Below are 24,329 nucleotides of genomic sequence, written 5' to 3'. Positions count from 1 at the left end.
TTAATGATTATTTTATTTCACTGAAACATTTAGGTTATTAAAAAAATATGGTATTTTTAATATAATGCCAGGTACATGCAGCCATTAGCACTATTTATTGCATCTTTTTATTTTTTTAAATTAAAAATAAGACAATGTCGTCTACCTGTGAACAAAAGTATATACAGGTTAAGTCCATACCTGTGTCCCCTTAGAGGGCGCCATAATTGCCTTGACCAATTATTATTTTTAATTGAGGAGTAGGCGTTCGGGAACACACCGTGTGAACACAATGAAATAATTTTTCTATTGTTTGTCGAATATAATTTTGTCTTTCTTAATAGTTTTGTATATTGTTAAAAAGCTAAGGCATTAATTATTCGGGGATGTTAATATTATGTAATGTTCAGATATATTTTATCAACTGAAAGTTTTATAAGTAGGTACATATATTTTTACAATAATGCATGGATATCCCTGCCTAATAAACAGTTCTTGGAGCGCTGTCAAAAAGAGCTGTCATATCTGTCAAACAATAAATTAGAAATATGTAAATTTTATGCCCAATATCCTAGTAATATTGACGGTACTACATTATCTGAAGAATATGAATGAATGTTTTTTGATATGATAAATGATAATAACTGATACCATATCAAGTCAAGCTCTACAGAACAAGAGAGAGAGAGAGAGAGAGAGAGAGAGAGAGAGAGAGAGAGATACTTTTTTTAAGTGTAAAACAGTCAGCAGCATTGCATCTATATCCTTTACAGCAAGCATCACAGATGTGTAACCCGAGGTCTCCATGGATAATTCTTCCTGGTCTGCTAATGGTGGAGTTAGTTCTGTCATTATCAAGCATAGCTTTACAGACCTGTAGAGAAAGCGTTAATACTACTACCTGTGTAAAATGAACAAGTAATAATGAATACGAGAAATACCATTTGATAAGAAATAATGATCTGTAGAAATTGTCTTGACAACGTGGTAATTAAACAATATGTAAATATATATTGCTGTCATGAGAGAGTAATACCCGCACCAAGTGTTTGCCCCTAAATAACATCTGTTTTGTACCTGTTAGAGTAAAAATGAAGGTCATTTCTGGTAATTTTCAAAACTTATAATTTTCATAAAGGATGAGATCCCATCCCATAATACATTATTCTCTTTTGAGAAGTGGACAGCCATATTCTACAGCCAAATAACTGATCTTTGTCTGAAATTAAGTACAAAACACAGGTCTATAGGTCGCATTAGCGGGTACTTGTTTTGCCCAGATCGTCGTGTAGATGGTTTCACGTGGTGTACATACCGGTGTTACAAAGTGCCTTTTCCCCCTTGGAAATAGCAGGGAGTAGCAGTTTTCCCCCTCGGAAAAATGACTATATAGTAGATCTTCCCCAACAGAAAGCCGGCTATATAGTTGTTTTCCCCTTTTTTATCACAAGATTACTACCACGGAATACATACTATAAAGAAGATTACTCCCTGTTTTGCATTCCGGTCATGTTTACGGCGGACCATTCGTGGCAATAGTTTGCAATATCTGAGATGATATTGATTACTCAAAATTTAGGGTAAAATGCATTTATGAATTGATAGTATAAAATACATGGTTTTTTTTTCCATCAATGATATGAAGAAAGGCACGCGTTTATCACATTTCTTATCATCACCCTTTTTTTTACCCTTTGTTATGATTTTTTGGAACACTTTTGTGGACTATGGCGTTATAACATGGATATGTTTTTTTTAGAGGACGTCACAATACGTTTGAGCGTCAAAAATGCACCGGTTTTGAGATGGGAGAACTAGGATAAAGCTGAATGTTTTTCATATGAAAATATAAACGAGTTGTTTATGATATTAAAATCAACATCACCTGGCAAAATCTGGATCACACTCGAATCAACTCTCAGCAAATAACAGCCCCATGGCCTTCGTTCCCCCAGCTGATATTGGAGTTTCGGGTGGTATAGGGTGTGAAACAGATTTTGCCATGTATCATTTCCAAAGTAATAAGCTCCCTTCAAAGAAAATAACTGATACATCTTGAATAAATTTTGCAGAGGGATAAAGGAGTGGAAATTTATTACCCCCTTTGTCCCCAAAGACTATTGATCTTAAGTTAATAACATTAGAATTGACGATCTTAAATGTAATCATATAATAGTATCTTTACTTTTAAATAATTATCTAACGGGAGACTGTGTGCAAAGGTTTAATAAAAAACTTAATTTTTGTACATGTAGCTCGCTTGATGGGGTGCTATTTCAAATGAAATTTCAGATTGTGGAATGTATTTCAAACTATACAACTTATTTCATTTCATATACTGAGAAAGGTATTTTGTTCTAATTTTTTTTAAACAAATAAAATTCTCAGATATATACCATCGCTTGAAACTATATGTCCATGTATTACAATGTATATAAAGACTAGAATACATACAAGAAAATTCCCTAAGAAATATATACTATAAAAGGTCCTTAATACGTGGAGTTTCAAGTTTTCAGTTTCGTGGAAAACACTGAATGTTAAACAGTGGTTTAAATTAATTTTTTCCTTCAGAGATAAAGTTTTAAAAAGTGTTTTAAAAAGAGTATAAAGTATTTTTTATTATATTGAACCATCTCCGAGAAACATGTGAACGTATGCATTATATTTGTTTTCTTATTTCTTTTTACAAAATCAAAAAGGTAAAAAAAATGCAATTGGTCAGTTTTAAGATAAATTCAGAGAGAAAGAGACTTTAGTTATTTCGAATTAATCATTTAAACAATTAATCAAGTCATTGGGATTGTCGCTGGGAAGCATATAGTTGTACGTACATCTTGTTAAATCATTTAATTTATCAGATAATTACCTAAATAAATTCTATGTATGCCATGATACATTTGTTCAATTTTCAGCATTGTCTAAATAATAATAAATCGGTGAACGAAACTTTACCTGTATAGATGAAAGCAGGTACATGCAAACTGAGGGTTGAAAACATTGATTTTTGAATCCTTACTGGGTTTCAATAATTTTTTTTAATATAGAATTTGAACCAAAAATAACCCGTGAGGGAGAAACCCTTCTATGGGAGAAAAGCTACTATATAGTAGCAACCCCCCCCCCCCACCCGTCCCGGAGGAAAGGCTACTATAAAGCAGGTTTTCCAGTAGGAAAAGCTACAATGAGGGGAAAACTGCTATTGATATTAAAAATTCTGAAACCTGACCAGGGGGTCAGTGGGCAACAAAAATGACGTTTTTTTGTGAAAAGTATGGTTCCCAGAACTCCTCTTATAACTCTTGGAGTAGCTACTTCATCTCTTGGGATATTAAAGGGGCTCTCCTATAGATGTACAATAAGGTTTTAAAAATCTTATCCAGGAAGTCAAAAAGCAGCAGAGAATAGACGCTTATCACTCCTTAAGGAAGGAGTCGTCTCGTTATCAAACATGCTTATGATAAGAAATTCATGAAATTTTAACATAGTCAAACGTATCATATTACCAAATGATTCTATCAGTTTAATCAAATTTGACCTTTTTGTTTTCGCATAAAGGTCAGTTCAAGGTCACTACCTTTTTCCTCAATGTACAGGATGACAAAAATAGGTGTAGTTCTTTGTAGTTCTGTAGACATTTGTTTAAAATTTGAAGATTCTATTCTTCAATGAAATGATAGAATATTAGAATGTCTGTCAGACTAAACTACTAAATTGAAATACATGATTATACTAAAAGTGATGTTGCTTAGCCCGCATTTCCTCTAATTTTCTGAAATTTTGATTATTTTTTTATGCTTCCAATAATAAAATATTTCTGATTTTTATGTATTATGAAGACTTTATATAAAGATATAAATCTTTAAAAAGACAGAAAAGCTAATATATTGACCATTTAATAAGAGAGAAAAACTGATTTTAGTGATTTTTTCACAAAAATCATTGTATAGAATGGGCTCTTTAAAAAGCTTATAAAAATGTAATTTAATAGGCAAATCATATTTTAAAAACATATTCTGAAACCCAAATATCATATCATTAGTTCACATTAATAAAAAAAATCCAACATTAATGTTATTGCTTTTAAAATGCTAAAAGAGACTCATTAATCTGCAGCAATTCTGATTTGCGAAACATGTGTTATTTTTCTACGCCAATATTACGCCAAAAAATATAGTCCTTGTTAGCTTCTAAACATTGATTACATTTTCTATGCCAGGTTGTATGATAGTAAAAAAGAAAGAAAAATATAATATTTTAATATCCTTTCATCTTGATTTAATGAACAATTAATCAAATTTACGTTTGACAAGTCGAAAACCAGAAAAGACCCCTTCCTTAAAAAGCCTATATCTCAGAACCTGTCTTATGATTTAATGAATAGACACATCATATCTTGAGATATGAGAGGGGCTGTCCTATAGATGTGCAATAAGGTTTTGAAAAATTAAAATTTTATCCTGGGAGTCAAATAATAGCAGAAAATTAATATTTTTCCCTTCTTAAGCTTTAAATAAAATGAAATATGTATTTCTTAAAATAAAAAAAACCTTACATTTATTTTTGCTTAAAATAATAAATCTTACATTTGCACTCTTATTTATTGTCGAATAGTCTATTTAAACAAAACATATTTTAAGGTCTTAAGAGTTTAATAAACTAGTAAAAAATGTTTTCTTAAAAAATCACATAACACTTTGCATAATTGACTTGTATTGATCTATTGTGATATGATCAGAATATATATTTTTTACCTGGAGATGAATAACAAATAACAATAAATATCAAATGTTTATCCTCCATCCACCCCCCCCCCCTTAAAAAAATCTGGTTTTACTGATTAAGAGTACCTTAATTCTTACATTTGTATCGTAGCAAATCCTAAATCATTTCTTGATTGATATCTTCTCTAGATGCACGTTTAGATTTTGGAAATTGCTTTTTAATTTTTAACATAAACAAAATATTTAATGTATTCAGGGCATTTGTAAAGTCTCCTAAGTAAGCCGGGTCATTATAAGACTAGGAATTACATTGGTCAAACACTACATATGAATAAGATAAAATACTTTAAATCAATTTCAGCTCTGAAGAGTTAGAGTGTCTCGAAGGGGGCATTACCTATACATTATTTGATGCACAATGACACAAAGAGCAAGAAAAAATATGGTTTACGGATGGGGATCTCATGAGTTATCAAAATGTATCATCATTTCCTTTTTCAGAGCATGGGTATGTTTTAGTGGTGTGACCTAAACAGCTTTAAAGATATTTGGTTTTTTCCTGTTTCATGAGGTCAGAACAATCCCATAGGGTCATTGACTTCATTATATTTGATGGATCATAATATCATAATACATTAGGAAAAAGACCCTTCCTCCCTATTATAACTCATATAAACACAAAACGGTTCAGTTCTTTCACTTATACATAAAAGAGGAGAATTAGATAAGTTAGAAAATTACAGACCAATAAGTCTCACTAATAGTGACTATAAAAATAATTGCATGTATATTTGCCAGAAGATTACAAAAATTAATTGATAGGTTAATAAGTAAAAATCAATCGGGTTATATAAAAGGAAGATATATTGGCAATAATGCTAGGCTTATTCTGGATATTTTCGAGTATTGCGAAAATACAAATAAAGAAGGAAATTCTCTTATTTGCTGACTTCCAAAAAGCGTTTGATTCAGTTGAATGGAATTTTTTTTAATAAAATCACTAGAAAAATTCAATTTTGAGATGACTTTAAATGGATAAAAATTTTGTATACCAATCAAAAATAATGGTTGGATTTCTAAAAAAAATGTAAAATACACAGAGGAATACGACAAGGATGTCCCGTATCAGCAATACTAATTTTATTTGTAATGGAAATTCTAAATGAAAAAAATAATAGCTCAAATTCAATTCGAGGCTTTAGGTTAGAAAATATGGAAAAAGAAATAAAATGTATTCAACATGCCAATGAAAGCACCTTTCCTTTAAGAGACATAACCTCTTTGGAAAAAGCAATCTAAATCATAGAAAATTTTGGAAATGTTTCAGGAACAAAATTAAATTGATCAAAAACTGAATGTATAGTATTGGGAGAACTAAGAAACATTCTTAACTAAATAAACTCGAGAAAATGCCGAGCATCTTAACAAAACCTATTGCATTAATCTACCATTACGCAAAAGATAATGCCGAATTACAGATAGAATGAATTGTATTTCAGTACTTTTTTGATACATCAGATTTTCGTTAATTTGCGCAGGTAAACAGTTAACTGTTTGATTTACCGATCCTCTCTGTTTGATTTGATACGTAAAAATCATGAAATACAGACGATAGTTCCAAGGTTACTACGAAAGACGAATAGTGCCACATAAAAAAATATTTTTTTCTCGTTATAACGAGAAAAGATCTCGAATTTACGAGTTAATTATCTCATAATTACGAGAAAAGATCTCGTTATTACGAGAAAAGATCTCGTTATTACGAGTTAATTATATCGTTATAACGAGAAAAGATCTCGTTATTACGAGTTATTATCTCGTTATAACGAGAAAAGATCTCGTTATTACGAGTTAATTTTCTCGTAATTACGAGAAAAGATCTCGTAATTACGACTTAATTATCTCGTTATAACGAGAAAAGATCTCGTTATTACGAGTTAATTTTCTCGTAATTACGAGAAAAGATCTCGTTATTACGACTTAATTATCTCGTTATAACGAGAAAAGATCTCGTAATTACGAGTTAATTTTCTCGAAATTACGAGAAAAGATCTCGTTATTCCGAGTTAATTATCTCGTATTACGAGAAACGATCTCGTTATTATGAGAAAAGATCTGTTCAAAATGGCGCGTTTCATTATTCTATTCTCTTTATGTCAAGTGTATGAACTACTGCAATGTCTTTTATTATACACATACTTAGCATAATCATCGATTAGTAGCATAAACAGAATTTGACATAAAATATCGGACCAATCAGTTTTAACGAAATTTCAGAAGAAGGAGCAGGTTGATTGATGAATTAATTGAACTATTTATTGATTAAAATCGGCACCAATATATTTTGCATGTTTCAAAAATTTCCCTTCATACGCGAATTGTTGCACAACAAGCAAATTCATCAAAGTCAGATCGACCCTTTTTCGTATAATGTCATGGCTGCTTTAAACAAAGAACCTCGTTTTAGAAGTATGGAATACGAGTCTTGGTAAAATGGGTATGCAAACCCGGGCAGTGGCAAAATAAAAGCCGGGGCAGATCGGCAATCGTCAATTCCAAATACGCATTATTTTGCAGCAATATTTACAGCGAATACAAATATACTAGTCCATCAAATATCCTGAAATTGTAATAAGATTGGCAGATAAATAACTGCCAATCCCAATCTTTTGTTTTGCCCAGGCCAAGTCTTGCCTACCCATTTTACCGGATGCCGAACCCGAAGCTATTAAACTGATTGAAACACGCCTTTCCTTTATTATTATTTTCGTAATTTGAAACAGAATTATCCCTTAATTTTTGCAATTTATATTTTCCTTCCCATAAGGATAAGTTATGCTAAACTACGTTGAATTGGCCTCAGTAGTTCTTGAGAAGCAGATTTTTAAAAATGCACCCCCCTTTTTCTACAGTTTCAAGGTTTTCTCCAGTTTGAATACAGATCAGACTTTTATTTCTGCAATTCATATTCGCCCTCCCATTAGGATGCTTTGTGCCAAATTTGGTTGAAATTGGATAAGCGGTTTTAGAGAAGTTCAAAATGTAAAAAGATTACAGACGAACAGACAGACAGACGGACAGACGGACAGATGGACGACTGACAAAATGTGATCAGAATAGCTCACTTGAGCTTTCAGCTCAGGTGATCTAAAAAGTAAAAGTAATACTTATGGATACCAGTGTCTTATACTATTGTGCTACTACATAGTGTACATGTATTGTGCTTACCTTTATTGGTCAACATCATAATAAAAGTCCAATTATAGCACACTATGAATTATTTAAGCTGATCACCACAAAAGAAAGGTTTATGCACGTTAATAAATCCTATTCTGCATATAAAAACACATTTCTATGACATGAATTGTAAAGATTATTGATTAATAAAAAAATTCATAATTTTTAAAAACTACCAGAAAAAGGTTATGTTACTGATAATGTTAAACACTTGGTGCGGGTATTGTTGTCCATTGACAACATCCTATTTTAATTTTGCACTTCAGGTTTGACCATACATCTTTACATGGTAAAGATTTGTTGTTATTGACAAACCGTTTTCCACTTACTTATCAAATTGTTGTCATAGATCAATCTTACAAACAGGTTTCTTTATTTTTGAAATTGATACGCGCGTGTACGTATCTAAAAAGAATATCAGTTGGTTTTCCTATACGAATTTATGCATTACATTAACCACGTTAGATAAAATCATGATTTCTTACTTCTTTGGAAGTAAAGTAATTTGTAACTTACGCGCTCTTCGTAACATCCAACAACATATCGAATAGCACCTGATTGGGCTAGTCGAATTCCATTAAAGCAAAGCTGTCAATGCAAAAGTCAGTAGATTTTGAATTTTATTTGATTAGCGTTAATAATTTTTTTTACAAAGAGCTAGGCCCTTACAGGGTCCAAATCGGCCTTATCATGAAAAATCATAAAATTGGTGGAATATATTATTAAAAAATGTTATTGTATTATCTGTACATGAACCGGATCTAGACGCTATTAATACAAAATTAATTTTTCACATTTGGGTTCAGTATGTCTGAAATTTCTACAAAAAAGAACACGTCTTATCTTTGCTTCATGTAAAAAAAACCCTCATTACTTCATTAATCTTATTATATAATCGATTGTTATAAATTGGTTTAAAGATATGTTTAGCCATTTTTTGTAAACAGCTGACGACTGCTACAGAACAGTCCACACACACACCCTCCCACACCCACCCAATGACACCTTACAACAAGACATTAAATATTTGTTGTTATCAACGACAAATACATGACAAAAACCTTTGCTTGATCAAAGCTTTGATCTAATAAGAATGTCTCACAGTTAAAAATAGTTATCAAAATTTATAAATAATCTTCGTCTTCTAAACTTTTTTTTATCAAACAAAATTTTAAAAATCCTGACGTTTTTTGCAAACATTCTTTATCTTTATCAAACATAATTTTACATGCTAATATCCTAACGTTGTTTTGCAAACATTCGGCTCACCTCATTTGGTGGACACACTGCGGTCGTGGTACACTGTGCTACATCACTGTGGACACCATCACATACAGCACAGGTTTTTTTGTAAATCCCCTGGGGCTTAAATGAATCAAAATATTTCATTTTGCAATTAGAAAACATTATCATTTCTAGAGACTGGTTTTCTTGATAAATTGTACCGCTGAACATGTAACCATGTTACAATTTTAACGTAAACATAGAACAGTCATCCAGTTGAAATCTGCTGCTTTTTGTGGTTTATTACTTTCATATCTACTTATTTGCTGCTTTACAAGAATGATTGGGATTAAAACATTTTTTTTTTCAATTGCAAAAACTACAATAAATCATATACTATACCATTCATGCATGTTTCATGCATGTTTGTTTCGAGACAGGTTATTCTATTAATTCTAAGACATCATTTTGATGGCTTTGACATAACATTTGCAGATATATCGGATTACACCAACTAACATTTTTGGGTGGTTAACTCGTATAAACTGACTGATTTATGTTTTCAAAAAATAGATTAATGATTTGATAAAAAGTATAACAAGAGTCCTTCATTCAATTGGACATCAAAATTTATTTTTTGCAATAATGAATGTCCCTGATTTTATTAGTTAAACAAGTACGAATGAAAATATATTTTATTACAAACACAGAGATTATGTATACGGGTATGGAATGAATTGTTATGCATTCATTTTCTCTATTCTGTTTAAAGTGCTAAATCAACTCTGTGTAAGAATCAAATTTCGATGGTCATGCATATCACCGATTTTTTCATCCTTTTCAGTCTGATATACTTTAAGTGAAAAAAGCTAACATAACTGAATTGTTCCTTTGTTATCCTGTTGCCATAGTATCCAAGGGTAAAGACGGAAAATAGGATGTTACAGCTTGAGACTCCATCATAAGTAATGGCAGCAACTTGGGGATAACAAAGTAGAATATCTTATGAGAATAAATTGTCATTATTTTAAACTATAGGAAAAAAATTCTTAAGTGTTTCTTTTGGGATTAAAGATATTAATCTTACCAGGCATTTCTGCAAAATACTTGAGATTGCAAATTCCTGTATAATCTTCTTGAAAATACACTTGAATTGCTGATATAAAAAAAAATACAGCACAACTAAATTCAATATATTTGGGCCGGGGTTTGAACTCACAACCTCTAGAACCCCGCGCCTGGCAGAGAGCGGCCACGACTCTGACCAGTGAGCCATCTAGGCATATATCCATATACAAGTAAATTTTAATCATTTTAAAAATCATTATAAGTATACATGTAATATTTTTTTTATTAGAACTCTTAATTAGTAGGAGATACAAAAAATGCTTGAGAAACGTGTCGTCTGACCTTAATTCTTAACTTTAACGCAGATTTAAAAACCCATAATTTTTCTGACGATAATTGCCGCTGCTATGGAGTTTTTAAAAAGTAGGAATCTCTGGGTTATTTTTTATTCTACATATTTCCATAGAAACAATCCATTGTGAGTTGTCTAACAACGTTTCTTTCGATATGAAATGAAAATGTAAGCTCTTTACACAATCTAAACAAAAACGGAACATCCAAATCTTAAAAGCATCAGAGTCACCTTTATTCCTCTCCTTTTTTTCTTGGTTTTGTTAACATAAGAAGAGGTGTCAATGTTTATTAATCGTGTGTATAGTATGTGTACATGTATATAGTATAGATTGAAAGGAGATAAAGGTTTTGATTGAAATCAGTTTACTTTGATAAAGAAGAAATAACCCAACCAATATATTTCTATAGTATTTAGCGGTTTCCATGGTAACAAATTACATCGTTAAATAATTTTAAAATTAATCCTTTCTACATCTCTTAAACATAAAGACTTTTAGTGTCATTGGGTTTGTATGTGTACTCATGTATGAAAAAGAAAGAAAATTCGTTACTATGGGTGGCCGGACCCCTTATTCTAGTCTATTCTACTTATATAAGATTGAATAATCCAATTCTTACAGACTCCACATAAGTGTGCATTACATGGACCATCGTTTCCCGGGGCCTCGTTACAACAAGCAGCACAGTTAACTAGCCCTCTCTTTTTGTATCCAACATATGCCGGGACCAAGGTAGAACAAACCTACAGATAGGACAGTGTCAATCAATAAACGACCCTACCATCGTAAATATCTAAACAATAATAAAATAATACTAAAATTCATACAACGTGTTATTTTAAATAAAACTCTTAAACACTTTACAAAGAATAACGATCTACATAATACAATCAGGACTAAAAAAAATATTATATGTACATCTATAAAAACAGTAAAAAAACTAGCAGTCACATGATAAGACAGACCATAGGTATATACGCTCTAAAAGAGAGGCATTTTCAAAACGCTGTAATTCTAAAGTTTATGACAAATTACATCATATATTAATATACATAACTTTCAATGTGTCAATATCATATTTTTGTAAATGAAATATGCATCTTAGTATTTACATGTACTGTATATTCCTATTTATACGCGAGGAATTAATATAAGCGTAAAATCGCAAGAAACACATTTCACGAACAGATGTAAAGTAAATTAAACTATGGTAAAAATTCGGCGTTCGCGATTTTATATTCTTCAGATTTGATGCAAAACGGTTGATTCGCGGAATTTCGTAAGTCCTCGCAAGAAATAAAAAATCTACAGTATATATCATAACTTTTAGTTTCTTAAAACTTAGAAATTTCTTTCTTTTTTTAAATTTGCTCTTTAAAGCCCTTGGCAATTGACACTAAGAAAACACACATAACCCAGGAAAGCGGGTTATGTAAAAAAAAATTCTGCAAAAAACCTTCATAATAAATCACCAAAGAAAGCATTTTATTGTTTATATTTACATATAACTTTTAACAAATTAATAAACTAATAGTAAAAAGTAAGTAAAATTTACTAAATTACTGTTAATGTACATTAGTACGTTAGCTAGAAGAAAGAGCCAAATCGTCTTCTATGTGAATTTAGGTCTGAAATCATTATGATTATTTCTTTTTTAGGCCGTGATTTTTCTTTTTTAGGTCGTTGTATGTCTGGAACAATCGATAAATGGGGCGTGTAGATTTCAGTCTGGTTGTTTCTATAGAGCTATGAATTAACTACATGTATAAGTCTCCGTAAAAAGGAGGGAATCATACTCGGTAGATGTAAATATACCCTGGTGAACTTTTTAACATAACTGTTAATTAGATATATTTACGTTTGTGGAAGGCATTTTTAACATAACCGTGTTATTATATATTTTCAATAATGCAACCGTTAACTAACAAGCTCGTGCAATAATCAATGTGATTTCACTAAAACGTTCATACAGAAAACGGTTTTGCTATTGTATAGGTTTATGTAAAAGAGCATATTTGCAAATGTAAACATTTATCAAAAACAATTTAAAACAATCATTCAGGTTTAGATTCAATTTCAAAATAGAATGATGTTAATTAATTTGTACAGAAAAAAAAATAAATAAACGATCAATATCTAAAATATTCATTTGACTCAGCCGAGTTATTTTCATTCCGTATCTTATTAATTATCTAATTTTAATAGATTTGTTATGAATGAATTTCTAAATCAGCTTGGTTCCTAATTTAGGTATATTGTCTGTGCCTCGGACACGGACAAGAAATAACTAGATGCTGTCATTAGACAGTAATACCCGCACCAAGTGTTTGCCCCTAAATAACACTGTTTTGTACCAATTTAATTAAAAATGAAGGCCACATGCAATCTCCGGTAATACATTTAAAAATTATAATTTTCATAACTGAAGGATGAGATCACTTCCCATATGATAATACACATGAGCAGCACTTTATGTGCAATTTGGGGTTGAACTGTTTGCAGTGAATTTTCAGTTAATCAATAATCTTTACATTTCATGTCATAGAAAGTATAACGGTCTATATAATTATTAGAAACAAAATTAAAAATTAAATTATGCCCCCTCCCCGTGGCGGTTGCCGGTTTTAGATTTGCTTCTGTGTGCCTACATGTACATCATCGTGTGCATAGATTTAGAGAAGGGGTGGGAGTGAGGGGTCCAAGCCCCCCTCCCCCCATGAAAATTCATTTATATCAATTGTAAAATTACCAAAAATTCACCTTTGACCCCAATGCTCTTACAGACTTGTCAACGCTCTAACCCATTGCGCTTCAATATTAGGTAACATTATTTGGGGGGTAAATATTTAATTAATATTTAATATACTTTATTGTTTATCTCAATAGGAAATATACATTACAATATGCTGGTGTCCTGCACCAACTTAAAGCTGTTATTTACCTAATAAAATAGTGCAAGTGGATTTGAAGAATAGGTCATAAAAATACATGCATGTTACAAATAACTGATCTTTGTCTGAAGTTACGTAATCAAAACAGGTCTGCAGGTCTCATTAGCGGGTATTCGTTTTATCCAGCTCTTCGATTAGATGGGTTCACGTGTGTACATGCATACATGTCTGTGTTTTCCATATGCAGAAAAGGATTAGTTAAGATCAGCTAAAGGAATTCATTATTGTGTTTTAATTGGATTATCATTATGATGTTGACCAATATAGGTAAGCATAATACACGTAGTAGCAGTAGCACAATATAATGAGATGCCAGCATACATAAGATCTACTTTCACTTTCTAAATGTGATCTTCCTTTGACAGCATACTGTATCATCATCTTTTAATATTTAAATAAGCTTATCATCGTTACCTATCCTATCGCATTTGTAAAGTTTCTGTCATTTTAGTTGCAAGAGTTATTTTTTTCATTTGTCAGACTTGCACTATTGAGTTAACACCATCTTGACCCTGTATAAACAATTTCTTATTAAATTTGTGTATTACATGTAAGTAAGTGTTACTAGACACTTACAATTTTTATATGAGTTATAATAGGAAGGAAGGAGTATTTCTTTCTTAATGTATTATAATGCATCAAATACAATGTAGGTCATGACCTTATGGGACTAGCTGTTCTGGTCATGAAGCGATCAGGAAAATACAAAATATCTTCTAATGTCATTATGATGCATCAAATGGTGTAAAGTACATTAATGACCCCCAGGTGTTGTCTTTAACCCCCCCCCCCCCTATGAAATAGGAAATGATGGAACACTGTATATTTTGTTTATACTTTGTCAACATCTAGCTGAGATCTGAGATCCTCATCCCTAAACCATATAATTTAAATATTCTTGCTCTGTGTCATTGCGCGTAAAATTGTATATAGAGTATGCCCCCTTGGAGACACCCTGACATTCTAGAAGTATTTTATCTTATTCATATGTTACAGTAGTGTTTGCTCCATGTGGGTAATTCCTAGCCTAATGATGTCACTGCTTTGTTAAGGAGACTTTACAATTGCCCCAAATAGGCGAATACACATGCATATAACATTTTGTTTATATATCTTGAAAATTGAATTAAGCAATTTCCAAAATGTTAATGTGCATCAGGTGCATCAGGAGAGAAAAAGCAATCAAGAAATGATTTAAAATTTGCCACTGCACACATGTAAGAATGTATTAAGAAGACTGAATCTTTAGAACCAGGTTAAATTTTTTTTTTGGGGGGGGGGGGTTGAATGTGGAGTATAAACATTTATAATTTGATTCATTTATTGTTATTAATTTTAACTTGTCAATGAAATAAAATAATAAGACCTCTGATCATATCTCAATAGATCATTTGTCAATTATGCAAGGTGTAATGTAATTTTTTTTTAAGAATAACATTTTTTACCAGTTTATAAAAGTTTTTAGACACCCAAATTATATTTTGATTTTAATTGATCATTCGACAATTAAGGGGGGGGGGGGGGCAGTTTATATTTGAGTTTGTTTGGGGGTGGGGTTTCGAAGTCATATATTTGACAATTTTTTAATGTAATTAAAAATAGGACTAAGCCATACTACAGTCATGAACATGAATAGTATAGAACAAAACATGTATCTCTATTTAATCTTAATCATTAAGTCTCCCGAATGAAATTTGGAGACTTATTGTTTTTGTATGGTTCTTAATACATGTATTATTATTCTTTGTCTTCTTATTTTCTTCTTTCCCGCTCTGAACTTGTTTCTCAGAAATGGCTAAACAGAATTGTACAAAACTCTAGGATATGATAGGCCTGCATATCTAGTTGTGCACCCTGGTTTGATTTTTCTCATTTTGGGTTTGACAACCAAGGGTGTCGGGTCTAACATTGAACCTTGTAGGAGGAATCGTAGACTCTATTGTAAATGTTAACTTGAAAACGGATAAAGATAATAATATAGGGTTTTCATAATCATATATTGACTGTTACTGGCAAAATATATGGTTTATTAGATCTGACCCCTAAGGTCATTCCCACCCCCCCGAAATTGAAATTACCATATATCACAGAAACTGTTATAATCATGATCACTAAACCATATATATTCATGTTTCTGATGTCAAGGGGCATCAAATGTTATGTAGGTCATGGGCCCTGTGGGTGGTCATGACCCCCACAAACAGCAAGTTCCTTAATATCTTCAAAAAAGTTAAGATCCCCCCCTTAAACCATATATATTCTTTTTCCTTGTGTCAAGGGGCATCAAATGGTATGTAGGTCTTGGGCTCCGGGGGTGGTCATGACCCCCCTCGAACAGGAAGTGCACAAATATCTGGAAAACAGTTGAGATCCCCACCCCTTAACCATATATATTCTTGATCCAAAGGTACATATTGTATGTAGGTAATGGGCCTCGGGGTTAAATTTAATTTTTCAAAACCGTAATGCACATCTATGGAACAGTTCCTATCATATCCCAAGATATGATGTGTCTATCCATTAAATCATAAAAGGAGTTCTAGGATCTATGGGTTTTTTTTGAAGTGATAAACGTCAATTTTCTGCTACTTTTTGACTCCATGGATGAAATTTAAATTTTTAAAACCTTACTGCACATCTATAGAACAGTCCCTATCATATCCCAAGATATGATGTATCTATCCATTAAATCATAAGAGGAGCTCTTGGATCTATGGGTTTTTTTTAGTGATAAACGTCAATTTCCTGCTACTATTTGACTCCCTGGATGAAATTTAAATTTTTAAAACCTTATTGCACATCTATAGGACAGCCCCAATTATATCCCAAGAGATGACTTAGGTTCTCCAAAAGTTGTAAGAGGAGTTCTGGGAACCATACTTTTTTTGCAAAAAAACGTCATTTTTTGTTGCCCACTGATCCCCTTCATAAAAAAATCTGGAACCTGATCACACCTCAATATGACACCCCAACCATATTCTACAAGATCATTTGGCTAATGCCAAAAAAAATGACGTTTTTGAAACCATTTTTTTTGTGAAAAAACGTCATTTTTCAGCCATTAAATGACCCCCAGGACAAAATTGAAAATTCCGAAACCTTATTGCGCATCTGTAGGATACCCTAAAACATATTCCAAAAGATGATTTGTCTACAGTTGAAAATGTAGGAGAAGTTTGAGGAAGAAGGTTTTTCTGTGAAAAAACGTCATTTTTTACCAATTATTTGACCCCCAGGACTAACAGAGAATTTTTGAAACCTTTTTATAAAACAACATGATACCCCAAATCAAACTCCAAGAGTTCAGTTTGCTGATTTATAAGATGTAAGAGCAGTTTGAGTAAAACGTGACAGACGGACGGACAGACGGACGGACAGACGGAACAGGGTAACAACAATATACCCGAACATTCTTTAGAAAGTGCGGGTATAATAACGATTGAAGTCAGACGTTGTTTTATGATGCATCGATCATTACCTTAAGAAATTACATGTAATATCTACCTTTAACGGAAGTAGGAATTGAATTCATTCCTTATAATTCAATTTTTACAACTAAAATCAGAAAATAAGGCCCACTACTTGATAAAATAACATTAATTTGAATAAAACTTTAATGTAACATCACGCAGATCAATAATGATGTCCGTAAAATATAATTTATTTTTTTTCATTGTAAAATCAATTAAGAACCTACTTTCATTTTTTATAAACTAGCTCGAAATAGCAAAAATGAAAGTATGGTGTCGGAAATGCTTTGGCGGGTCTAAGTTAGTGGGAGTTTGCATCAAAATATATACTTGAATTGAAATGATATTTGAATAATTACATAAGAGTGAACTTATTCCGAGTATGACAGAAATAAGATTTAACAATGTTGAGTAAATAAGCTGAGCTATTCGTTTTTTGAATGCGCTATTTAAGTTTTGATGTAACGAACTTTCCAGAACGAGGTAGCGAAAACGCAGGTTAACTTTATAACATCTATGAAAAATTTAGAGGAAGTGCATCGGGAAGATACCTTGGCTCGTAAAACTGTGGTGTAAATTATATCAATAAATATGCATGCATTAGTGTTTTCAGGTTGCACAACTTTTTAAACCACTGACAGATAGACGGTACACCTTGAATACTCTATAAAAAATGAGTAAACCATAAATAGATTTTGTTGACAAATCTACGTATATATTAATAAAGTTTGTAAGCAAAGGAGAAGTTACACAGGAGCAGGGGCTAGGTGGGGTGGGGTTGATCCCCTTTTTCCATGTTTTTATCCTAAATTCTTTTTTAGGTAGTGTGAAAAATTATACAAATGTAGTGAAATTTGATTTATGACGTACAATACGTCTATCCCATTTTGAAATAAAAGTTCTGATGAATGTATATGCGATTAAAGATTGATCTTTAACCATCAAATAAATGATGCAAAAACTAATAATATTTTCAGTACAACAATAAACTGCATATGGATTACACCAAAAAGGTTGTAATTTTTCCAGTCAGTTGTAACAAAAAGAATATTAGCCACATAGATATGTAATCAATTTCAGTTTAGATTTCCATCATTGCCCGCTCCTCTAACTATCCTTTCTTTGTTTTTATTTCAAATTTTACAAACTCTTTGAATAAAAAAAATTAAGAATACTGACCAAAAAAATAAATAAACAAAAATCTAGTTTAACATACAAATTCCATCAATGTATATACCGTAGATTCCTAATTAAACGCAAGAAACTAATATACGCGTAAAATCGCGAAAAACACATCTCACGAATTTCAGTTTTTTAAAATATGTAAACAAATTAAAACTATTATAAAAATTCGGGATTCGCGATTTTTCGTTCTCGCGATTAGATGAAAAACGATCAAATCACGGAATTAAGCACTCGCGTAAAAAAGGAATATACAGTAGTTTTATTTCCCTCGCTTGCCCGAGATATCATTGAGTAGGTTTAAAAAAATATTGCATTGATCAACTGGGTCTAATATACTTATTAAATAAAATATATCCAATTGGTTTGTAAATCACTTTGTGTACTATTTTTTGAAGCTATTTCTAAATATAAATATTCTTTTTTTATGACTTTAAAGTTTCGATAATTAAGAAAAGAACCAAATGGTGGCATCGATCTGCCACAACTTGTTAGATAATTATATTGACTTGTGAGATGATTATGTCATCTTGTCAGATCTTTTTGTTGACTTGTCAGAAAATTATCGTATTGCGTAGAAACTCAATAATCTGTTGTCAAAGCGTGTTATTGCCACTATCTGTCATTAACTTGTCATCATAATTATCTGACAAGCCGATATAAAGATCTGATAAGATAACATAATTATCTGACAAGTCGACCTAATGATCTGACAAGTTAACATAATTATTTGACAGAAAAATAAAATGAAGAAAGTTATCATTCATATTATATGTTGACTTGTCAGATAATGATGTTGACTAGTAAGATATTATGTCGACATAAAGATCTGACAAGTCAACATAATTATCTGAAAAGTCGACATCAAGATCTGACAAGTCGACATGGATATCTGACAAATGGTGGCAGAACTATGCCACCATAGAACCATACAAACCGTGTTCGACTGGCATCCGGCATTGTACGTTATTCTGAGATCCTCGTTTAATATACTTTCCAGGTAACATTGCTAAAAAAATAGTTAATATTACATAAAAATCTTGAATAGTGGAACTTCATTGCAAATTTTACCTGTTTTTAGAACATTTAGAACATAACAAAGTTGTAGATTGATATGATGTAATATTTTAGATAACCTTTTGGTATATCAATCCATATTAAAGAGGTTCGTTCCTCTGCTTTTTGGGTAGCCATTTTTGGTAACCTCCATACTGGAAATTATGTTTTATATATTGATTCTACTCATAAATTCATATTTTATAATACCAATTAAACTATTTTAAATAAAAAGTAAAGGATTAACTACATATCAATTTACAGAGTTAAGTATGAAAGACTTGTGGAGGAAGGTTTTTAAGAGGAAAATGAACATTTTTCATAACTCAGTTGTTTTAGAGTATCGTCACTTTAGCTTCCTTATTTTCAGTGCAAACAAAATTTTCAGATAGTTTGTGCATTAGGATATCTTCATTTCGTTATTATAAAACATATTTATTCAATCTTTAATATTTATTTCGACACATATTGGCAAATTTAATTTCTATTTCATAAAACTCAAGGAAAAATGAATCCCAATTTTTGGCTAAAATTAGCTTATTTCATGCCATATCTCAAATTTTACATATAAAACCCATACTTCTGGTTTTATTTTCTAAAATTTGAAGATTTTTCTGACTAGTTTATCATAATTTGAGACTTTTTTATAATTTCATTTTATTTTGAATCGGAAATGGATAAAAACAGCGGTTAATCAGTGCAAAATGGTCAAAATATCAATTAGGTGAAGAAATTGTAACATTTTTCTTTATCATAATTTAAACGTTATTTATTTTAAATAGTTTAAATTTGTTTTTGATGCTAAGTTCATTCTGATAATAAAATATAGAGGGAAAAGCGATTTATGTGCAATCTGCATATTCAGTGCAGAAAGGTCATATTAAATACACCGCAGCGCCAAATGAAGCATATAGATCCCAACATTTTCTTTTAAATTTTGGTTAAGCTATGTGTGTAGACTTTTAAAATACTTTGGAAAAAAACTTTAAGACTTTTGATCGCAGGATCCAACGTCCTTAAGTCACAATTTTTGAAGTAAAGTACATGTGTAGTCCCTTACAAAAAATTTCTAAATGACGTATGCATTTTTTTTTTACTTATTCTTTCTTGTCATTTCTTATAAAGTACTCTAACAAAGCATTATTTCATCAAAACGTAATGAAAGCACAATGACAACGCTCACCTACCAAACACGAAAAATCGTCTAGAAATTATTTTTTCTTTGAAAAAATCTAATTATTTTTTTCTGTTTCGTTTATTGTGTGCAATTCAATGAATGGTATCGAAAAAACTACACTGTATTTTCCTAAAATGCGCAAAAACATGCGCAAAGAAAACTGAAGTCCGCCTCCTTAAGTAAACTCTTCTCATTTAAAGTTATCGGTGATAATAAAATAACAATACCGCCAAAAGTAAGGTCGAGTTTTAATGTACACATCCTCTAGATATTCAGCAAATAAATTTATTAACAAAACAAAACTATGCTAATCTGCAAATATATTCTACTTATTTTGAAAAATAAAAATTTGAAACACATGCTTATGAAAAAGCAAATCCATTAATTGTTTGATAACTAAATAATCAAATCGCTGTTAAAACTAAATCAATCCATCCGGACTATTTCAACATCTATTCTAGATCTTGTTTCATATTATAAATATTAAGATGAAAAGTGTCTCAAATTATAACTCAACTATCTCTGAAAAAATATACCACGATCAAATTTATATCAAATCAATGAACTTATTGATACCTCTAGAATATGCACTGGTATCTTTTCCCAGGAAGTATGCATTAATCAAAATTGTTTGAAGGAATTCTGAGAAAAGTGCACCGATCTCATATTCGTTAGTATGTACAAACGTATTTTACATCCCCCTGATTTTATTATAGTATTGTTATTATCAACTTTTTGGGATTTGTTGCAATCATGTTTTCTTGAATCCCAAACATTTCAAACTTTTCCCGCCTTTCTAACTTTTTGATAAACCAAAGATGTGTACAAAACTGTTTTGGCAAAAAATAAGGCAAGAATTTTTTTTTAAAGATTTTCTCCCTGCAATTTATTATGCATCTTAACATTGGTTCGTATTTTATAAAAAAAAGTTTCGAGAACAATTCTTCTATTCATTAAGTGATAAATTTATCACATCAATAAAAAACTTATCTGTCACATTGTTATATAAATCAAAAAGATGATTTAGTGAAACGAATCATATCTTTTTTACAGAATGTTTGAAATATTTTAAATTAATTCATTCATAAATCTGCTTACCTCATTGTAACCGCACTGAATGGTGTTTGTTACGCAATTTGAAATGTCAGCCACATTAATGCATCGCATGCAGATTGGTCCGGCATGAATAATGCCTGTCAATATATAAGTTTAATATTTATTCGTTTTTTCAGAAATGAGAAGAAACAGTTATCAACTAGCATATATTTAAACACAGTGTAAATTGACATGTTTAACCTGTTTTATACATGCCTCTTTCACATTAGTTGTTTATAAGGAAATAAAAAACTTCGCAAACTAGTCGGTTAATATATACAATTTAAAAAATTCTCAACGGAAGTTTGGTGTGAAGAATTTAAAACAAGACGAAAGTTGAACGTTAGAAATTGCATGCCAATACGACTTACCAAGCAAGGACAAGCTGACAACAAAAGCTGAAATACAAAATCACATTGATACAAATACTGAATAATAAAGTAGATAAAAAAATATTCAATTGATGTCATTTTACGTTCACATTCGTAACAAATGTTTTTAAGATCCAAAAAATTCTACTTTCTAGAAATTCAATAATTAATGTACACCAATGGATTTTCAAATCATTATTTCAATTTCATATGTATAATTCTGTCATCTCTTCACGATAAATGATTCTGCTTTGTTTGATTTTGAAATGAGGAACGAAAATACATAGATGGATCAAAATCGATTAAATTAGAAAAATGGCCATTTTTCTTAAATTTCAAATTGTGTGTGTGTGTGTGTGTGTGTGTGTGTGTGTGTGTGTGTGTGTGCAAAATAAGTGTAACAGTGCCAAGGTTGTAAATTAAGACATATCATGCGATAAACTATTGACTATAGAATGTATACGATTTAAGATTTCAAAAAAGATATTATACTCTATAAGCAATCGCCTACCATTTGTCATATGAATGTTCTGACTTTTTGAAAACTTAATCCACAACGTGAAACAACGCCACATATATATTGAAGTACATTTAAGAATCTTTTTGAAATTTTGAAATACACTTTGCAAAGGAAAAGAACACAAATTTCTAAATAATAGAATGTGCGATTTAAAATATAATCAATCTTCAAATATTTATATTTAACTTTCTTTTTGGTTTAAAATAATGAAAACTTACATAAAGCTGTTTCCATGTCCTTTAAGGTAGTACTATTCTCGGCACTAAATGAGCTCAATCATGGAAATCCTAGTTTTAGATTATACACAATGTAGATATACATTCAAATAATACATAAACACTAAAAAATTATATGTTTACATGCTTAGTTTTTTATCGCCTCTAAGAAATCTGTATTCCTTGCTAAAAATGAGTGAAAATGGTGAAAATTAGCAAATTTTCCGTTTTTCTAAAAAAATATTATTATATCAGTTATTGATAAATTAGAAGTAGGTATATAAAATACATTATACTAGTAACCATTTGTTTAAACCATATCACCACAATATTGTTGCGCTATTCTACGCTAATTGGGCCTGGTATATCAAAATACAAAACGAGAAATATTTTTATTTACTTAAATTAATGATATTTATAACTGTTAACCAACTTTTTATCTCGATCGAAAATCTTTGCGAGGATTGTGAGATCCATATTGTCTCAAATATTTCTCGACGCGGACCAGTTTTTGCCATATATACGTAGTTGTATTAAAAAAAACCAGGTGTGGATAAGACTTAGTCGCGAAATAAGTCGACGCGAACCAGTTCATCTCAGGTAAATCGCGAAATAAAGTCGTCGCGAATGATAATTGGTTTACAGTTTATAGATCTAACACAAAAGATCTGGTAAAATAATTATAACTTTTCACAAAATAACCTCTAAAACAAGTAGACCCTGAAGAAATGTTTCCGTAAAAGGCATATTTTGTTATACTAGTAAATTTCCGCCAACAATGTTGGGATTTTTAAAAAACATTATTTGATTAATGATTGATTAAATACCAAATAGGTTTTGTATCTAAGATTCAACTGGTTTTAGTTTTTAAAAGGGAAAAGGGGGGGGGGGGCACCCACCGTTTAATCAAAACGAAAACAATGTACATTTTTTTTTCAAATGCTTGATCATAACTAAGTTATGTAAATTATGTATCAGGGATCATTGTGATGCTACTAATTTACAATAATCCAATCGCTTTCATCTTTTTTCTGAAATGTAAACAGATGTATTATGCAACTGTTAATCATTCATTTACCAGGGGATAAGGATCATTACGCTATGAGTATCCTAATAAAATGATACACTAAATTAAAAAAATGTTATATAAATGATTAATTAAATTTGTCATTGTCATTAATTTCTCTTTAGCAAGCATTAAACATCTAGCTAACATGTATGCATGTTAGTCTCAAACTGGTTGTCTAATGAAGAATACATGACATCTAGGTAATCGATCAGGTTTTTTTTATCCCCAGAAATGTCTTTTTTTTTGTTTTTGTTTACATAACTGAGTTTCTTAACTTCGTGCATTTCTATTTCTCAATCAGTGCATACATAACCGTTCTAATTGCTTATTATTGACATTGTTTACAAGAACACTGGATATACATGTATTAAACGCTATGTAAAATTCAAACAAATATTGTAAAATCCCAATTGTGACATGGTGCGATACTCAAACTACTTTAAATGGTTTTAAAGTAAATGTTATTCATTTACTTATTGAAAAACAGTATTATGACAGATGCAGTTTGGAAAAGACAACCATGTACAATTATCTTTGATTCCTTCAGAATAGAATATTTAATCATATTACATACACTTACTTTTCAAACGACTGGGTAATAGCGTGGCTATTTCTGCAGATGCATATGATGATAAGAT

The 24,329-nt window shown here is 31.0% G+C and overlaps 1 pseudogene; it reads right to left on the bottom strand.

Moving 5' to 3' along the window:
* Positions 1-257: 257 nt before the first annotated feature.
* LOC128181470 (uncharacterized) lies at positions 258-24,329 on the bottom strand (annotated as a pseudogene).

The sequence above is a fragment of the Crassostrea angulata genome, chromosome 4, assembly GCF_025612915.1.
Source record: "Crassostrea angulata isolate pt1a10 chromosome 4, ASM2561291v2, whole genome shotgun sequence".
In the NCBI taxonomy this organism is placed as follows: domain Eukaryota; kingdom Metazoa; phylum Mollusca; class Bivalvia; order Ostreida; family Ostreidae; genus Magallana; species Magallana angulata.
This window is presented reverse-complemented; position numbering and strand designations above follow the sequence as displayed.